Genomic DNA, 6000 nt, shown 5'->3' on the forward strand with positions numbered 1-6000 from the left:
CTGGAGACCGTGTGTCTGGAGAAACCTTCTTTTCCTCTGGATCCCAAATCCAACAGTGTTAGAACAACAACAGATTCTACTGAGTTGAAAAATAAATAAAGCCAGAATGTGCTTCTTGCCTCATGCCGATGTGTTAGGGTGATGTACAGCCGCGTGATGCAGTCGGGTACCGGGTGCCAGCCTTCCTCGCTGGCTTACGAGTTTCAGAGCCGTGGCCGATGCGGATCTGTACCTGGGCCTGTTGGGCTGTGGTGGGTGGAGGAGCTCGGTGAGCCAGGTGACGCCAGACACGGCCGGGGCTGCGAAATGGCGGGCACTTGCTCAGCGATGACGCTGCTGTGCTGCTGCTCCCTCCCATGATCTTCATCTGCCGTGAGCTCAGCCCCGCGTGCCTGCACAGGCAGGAGCACTGGGCTGAGCCCTGGCAACCCAGCCTTCCTCTTCCTGCTTTTCCTCATCTTCCTCCCCACTGCAGGGCTTTGCTGCTGGAGCAGCAGAGCATCAAAGCAAAAATTACCAATTTGCTCCTCTTTCTTGCAGGCACCCTGGCTCCAGTGCTGGCTTTCGGTGGCATTGAACCTGCCTGGGAACGGGTGTGACTCTGCATGCCTGCCCGCCCTGTGGGTCGGCTCTGGTCTGGCAGGGCGGGTGAGGAGCAGAGGCTGGTTCACCGCCTAGCAGTCGGGCTGCAAATCCAGGGCAGAGCTGAGTTTCTTCCCTAGGGCTTGTTCTCACCAGATCTCGCCCTGGCTGGCGGCTCTAGGTTGTGCCCAGCGGTGAGGAGCCCGTTATGGCTGCGACCTGTTGGGGCACGACGGATGGTGAAAGCCTTCCTCCCATGCGGGGTGACTCAGCCCAGCTGCTGGGTAAGAGCCTGGCTGGAACCTTCCTGTAGTTCAGGGCTGGGATTTTAGTCTCCTCCCTGCTCTTCTCACTAATAGTCCCATTTTAAATGGTGCCTAGGTGGAAGCAGAGACTGGGGTTATTTGTTTACATGCATTCCCGTGGCCTCTGCACAGAGCTTCAGAAGCTGCTGGAGAAAAGTAATGGAGCTGAACCAAGGCTCGCTGCAGCTGGTCCCATCTGCAGGAGCTCCAGACAGCAGTCGCTGGCAGGAGGGCTGGGGCTGTGGGGCAGAAGCCTGTGCCCTTGCCCTTCCCTTTTTTATCCTCATGGATATCTAAAGGATATAAACATAAGATATGTAGACATATGTCCATAACTATATGTAGGGAGAGGGAAAGTTATATATATAGCTTGGTGAGCAGCAAAGGGATGTATGTGTGCATGGAGGGGAAGCAGAGTATGTATTCAATGATTCTTGTTCTCGGCTACGAACAAATTGCTTCCAAAATTTGTGTATCTGAAACCACTTTTAAAGGCCATCACTATCTCACACACACTCAGGTTGTGGAGTCTTCCTCCTTAGAGATTTTTGAAATCCGCCTGGACATAGTCTTGGGCACACTGCTCTGGGTGTCCCTCCTTGGAACAAATGTCAGGAAAAGTGATGAAGTTGCCCAGCCTGATGATGCTATAGCTCATGCACCTGTTGTCTCCAGTGCACACTGAACTTTGGCCAAGTGTTTTACTCTTTTTAAGATCTGATTGGAAATAATTGCTCTTAAGTTTGCAACTTGTATTTACGGTTGGTTTCTTGGGTTCTGTGGGATTGTACAGAAAGCTATCACTTGGTAGTGGAGGCTTTTTCAGCAGTTTTTGGATAATTTTTTTCTCTCTTTTTTTTTTTTTTGTCTGAGTTGTTCATTTGTAGACAGAGTTCCCTGATGCAGGTTTTGCATCAAATAACTGGCATGTGTTGACATAGCTGAAAAGGAGAAATGGATGGAAACAATGTCATGGGTTGGATCTGATGCCAAAAATCTTGTGCTGGGGGAACCATGGGCATAATCACACAGAAACTTTGAGATCTATAGCTAAACCATGCACCTCTTCGGGCTTTCTGCCTCCCTGCTTTGGATTGTTGGTGATGGTGAAGGGAAGTCTCTGACCCAGCGTGTTCCTTGGGAGACTTTTCAATGATATTTTCACATCCTAAAGTTTGTTCCTTATTTGGGTCCCATCATTATACCCTTCAACAACATCAACCCGGAGCAATACCAGAGCACGGAAGTGTGAGGTTGGGAAGAGCTGAGCCAAGTGCCAGTGTCATAACAAGATGTCCCTGCTGGCATTTCTTGTCCTTCTTACAATCATGAAATCACCTAGGTTCAAAAAGACCTTCAAGATTATCAAGCCCAGCCATTAACCTGACCTATTGAGTCCCATCACTAAACCATGTCCCTTAGTGCCACATTCACGTGACTCTTAAATACCTTCAGGGATAAGGACTCCATTATCTCCCTGGGCACCCTGTTTCAATGCTTGACCAAAGCTTGATCAGTGACTCTTCTTGTCCCATGTTAGCTAAGGTCTCACTCCCAGCAGCTGTATTTCTGTACAGCTTTCGCTGGCTGTGCTCACTGAACTTTGCCACACATAATGCCTTGAAGGAGCTGAGCATCAGGCCTTCTGCTGACGCTCAGCCATAGTTCCTTCCCAGAACATTGCTGTTCCCAGGTTCAGTGTGTGGTGACTCCAAACCCCTTCTTTTATCCAAGGGCATTTAGGAGCACAGAACAGAGCTCCAGGATTGGTGAAAAGTGGCTTTGATTCTGTCATGCGATGTGGTGTGCATGTGGACAGAGATTATAAGCACTCATTTCCTTCCAGAGTTTCCCTGCTCTAGGACTGCAGAAGTTGAGAGTAAATGTAAATCTCGCTATTGCAGAGGGTTGTTTTCCTTGTAGTGAATATATTTTTAACACTACTGAATGCAGTGGGATCCTGTGTCCATATTGTGTTTGCAGGTCATACCTGAGGTTCAAGACAAGATGGTAACAGGTCCCAAAAATATGTTTCCCTGTAAGCCTTGCAGACAAATCACTTTAATGGGAGGTGACTTGCTGCAAACTTGTGGCCGGAGAAAGGCGGATGGTTCTGAGGAGGGATTTTGTGACCTGAAACTTAAGCCTGTGCCTGGGTCACTGCCCTTCTTTCAAGTTGTTTTCACTGGGCTAGAAGCTTTCTTGTTACGCATGGGGTTGCATCCAGTGAGGATCTAAAAGGTCACTTAACCCTTTGCAGTGAAGGAAGAAAGGAATGATAATACAATAAATCCAGGGCAAGCCAATCACCTATTAAAAGACCATGAAAGGTTGAAAAAGGGAGGATGATGGTTTTGTACTGCAAAAGCAGTGTTAGCAGCCAGCCTGCCTGTGATTTTGGGTCGCACCAAAGGTTTGTACAGAAATTCATTGCTGCTTTGTATGTAACACAGGTAACAGCACTTTTTTTTTTCCCTCTTCTCTCCTCCTTCGTCTTTGTTCTAATGTGCTTGACTGCATTATGGTGCAAATCCGTGGCTGTATAACTACCAAGTGGGGAAAAAAAAAAGGGCAGAAACCACAGGCATTGTTTAGGTGGCTCTTTGATGTAGTTGTGCGTAAATAAAAGCTCCCTGAGCCATGTGGGGTGGTTTTGGCTTGGAAGTCTGAACAGGGCCTTCAGACTAGTTTGTTGATGCACTGTAAAATACTTCATAGAATTTTCCCTTCCCATCTTTTGTCTCTTCATGCATGCAAGTGTGGGTTCGTGCACAAGAGTAAATCCGGTTTTGTTGCACAAATCCCACATGGAATCTGCCATTTGAAAGAGTTAAACACAGCACTGGGATCCTGTAGGCTGCCTTGTACAAGTATTGGGACCACGGTTGGCTCAGGGGAGGACACAGGGACTCCTTGCCTTCCTGGGGATAAATCTGGGCTGGTGCTTAAGTACCAGCTCCCAGGAAATTGCCATCAGAATAATTAGCCTGCGCTGACTTATTTGTACAGTGATAACGGCAGGAAAGTATTGAAGCAGGAAAAGCAAACACATTATTCATCTGAACCTTCAATCCAAAGCCTTTACTTGACAGTTCACTATTTACAATACGCACATCTATTTTTAGGCTTCGCCGTCAGGCGGACTCTTTTTTCTTTCTTTGTTTCATGTTTTTCTTTTTATTTTGTTGACAGAAATTGGAAATTAATCCATGCTTATAGATAAACAGAAATGTTTTTTAAATAAAACTTTTGAATACTGGAGATTGTTTTGTATGGAAATGCTGAAGTCTTAGTACAGTGCCTCAAAAGCACTTGCACGTGGGATGAGATGAGAAAGCTGGGGCAGTTCAGCCTGAAGAAGGCTCTGGAGAGACCTGGTTGCAAACAGCCTTTCAGTATAAAAGGGGGATATAAGAACAAAGAGGATATACTCTCTAGCAGTGTCTCTTATGATAGGACAAGGAGAAATGTTTTCAAACTAAATAAAGGGAGATGTGGACTGGATATAAAGAAGTTGTTTTTTACAGAAAGAAAGAGTGGTGAGACACTGGAATAGCTTACCTGGAGATGTGGTGTCCCTGGAAACACTCAAGGTCAGGCTGGCTGGGGCTCTGAGCAACCTGCTTTAGCTGTAGGTGTCTCTGATCATTACAGGGGAGTTGGACCAGTTAGCCTTTAAAGGTGCCTTCCAACTGAAACAGTTTTGTGATTCTATGAGGATTCTTGGAGAGCTTCAGAGAAATCATTTCTGCTACTTTCTACTTTGTGTGGCCGTGAACATCTCCTTTAGACCAGATTTCCTGGCTTCACGGTGAGTGCAGCACAGCTAGCCTGGATAAAGTTACCCTTTGAGATGTGAGCAGCAAGGAGAAGGTTGTAACTAAGATAATTATTATTAACAAGAGGCCAAGGGAGTATGAACAGCACGAGGTCAGTGGAGCTTGTGGCTGTGATGGTTGTGAGACCCCTGCTGAGGATGCTTGGGGGATGATATCTTTGTGTGAGTGCTTGGGAGAGCAGGTGGAAACCAGGGAAAAGTGGAGTGGAAAAATGAGTGGGTTCATCTTGGGATGGAAAAATGGGGATGAAATGTCTGTGTTGCCCTTCTTCCTTTTGGTCCCACTACTTTTAATGTCAGTGTTATCTTGTCAGCCTTTTCCTCTGAGACTGGTGCTAAAACCTTTGAAAGCTCATCTTCTCCTTTAGCAATTAGAAATAAATAAAAGGGTGGGGGCAAAAGACAGGCTGTCTCCAGGGGAGGAGAGCTGGGGGCCCCACGGTTTCTCCTGAGGATGTGTTTTGTGAACAGCTGAGGAAATCACAAGGCAGAGCACCTCCCACTGCCAGCAGCTATATCACAGGAACCCCTATCTGCAAATGAAATAGAGATAAATCAAAGTTAAAGTGCCTTTTTTAAATATCAAAGGCTTTCAAGTATTTGAGCCAGCCATCAAAAAGGTGTGTTAGGTTCTCCCTATCTTGAAATCTCTGCGTGGAGACTACACGCCTCTCGGGGAGGTGGGGCTTAGGCAAACACTAGCAATGGGGCTCAAATCAAAGGGAGCGAATGGAACTTGTGACCTCAGTTACACAAACATCAGACCCACTGACACAATGGTCCTTGAGGTGCTTCGGGAAGCCACATGGCTTGCCCAGGTCTCTACTGTTCCCTGATTCTGCCTCACATGAGCACGATGTGCCAGCTGTACCAGCTGTGTACTGCCCAGGTTTGCAGTAGCTAGGTGTGTACGACAGCCACAAAGCAACACCTTGTGCAGATGATGTTGAAAACCTCACATAAAGCCAGCTAGGAGTGGGGATTTGCTTTCTGTCTGCAGGAAGCAGGACTGGATGGGGCATTTATATTCTTAGGGCTTTTCAGTTCTGTTTAAGCTCTGTGGAGGCTTAGGGGAACTAGGGAGATGTGAAAATCCTGCACTCCAGAGACACTAGAGCCTGTAATTAATGTCTATGAGTGTTTCAGCACATCAGAGCTGGGAGCTTGGTAGACTTCACTCGAAGTCCATGGACATGGGCCTCATTCATGCTCAGCGTGGGCTGGCAGAAGAATTGAGGTGTGACAATAGCCCACGCAAAGCAAAATCATCAGTAA

Source organism: Meleagris gallopavo, chromosome 3 (assembly GCF_000146605.3).
Source record: "Meleagris gallopavo isolate NT-WF06-2002-E0010 breed Aviagen turkey brand Nicholas breeding stock chromosome 3, Turkey_5.1, whole genome shotgun sequence".
NCBI lineage: Eukaryota > Metazoa > Chordata > Aves > Galliformes > Phasianidae > Meleagris > Meleagris gallopavo.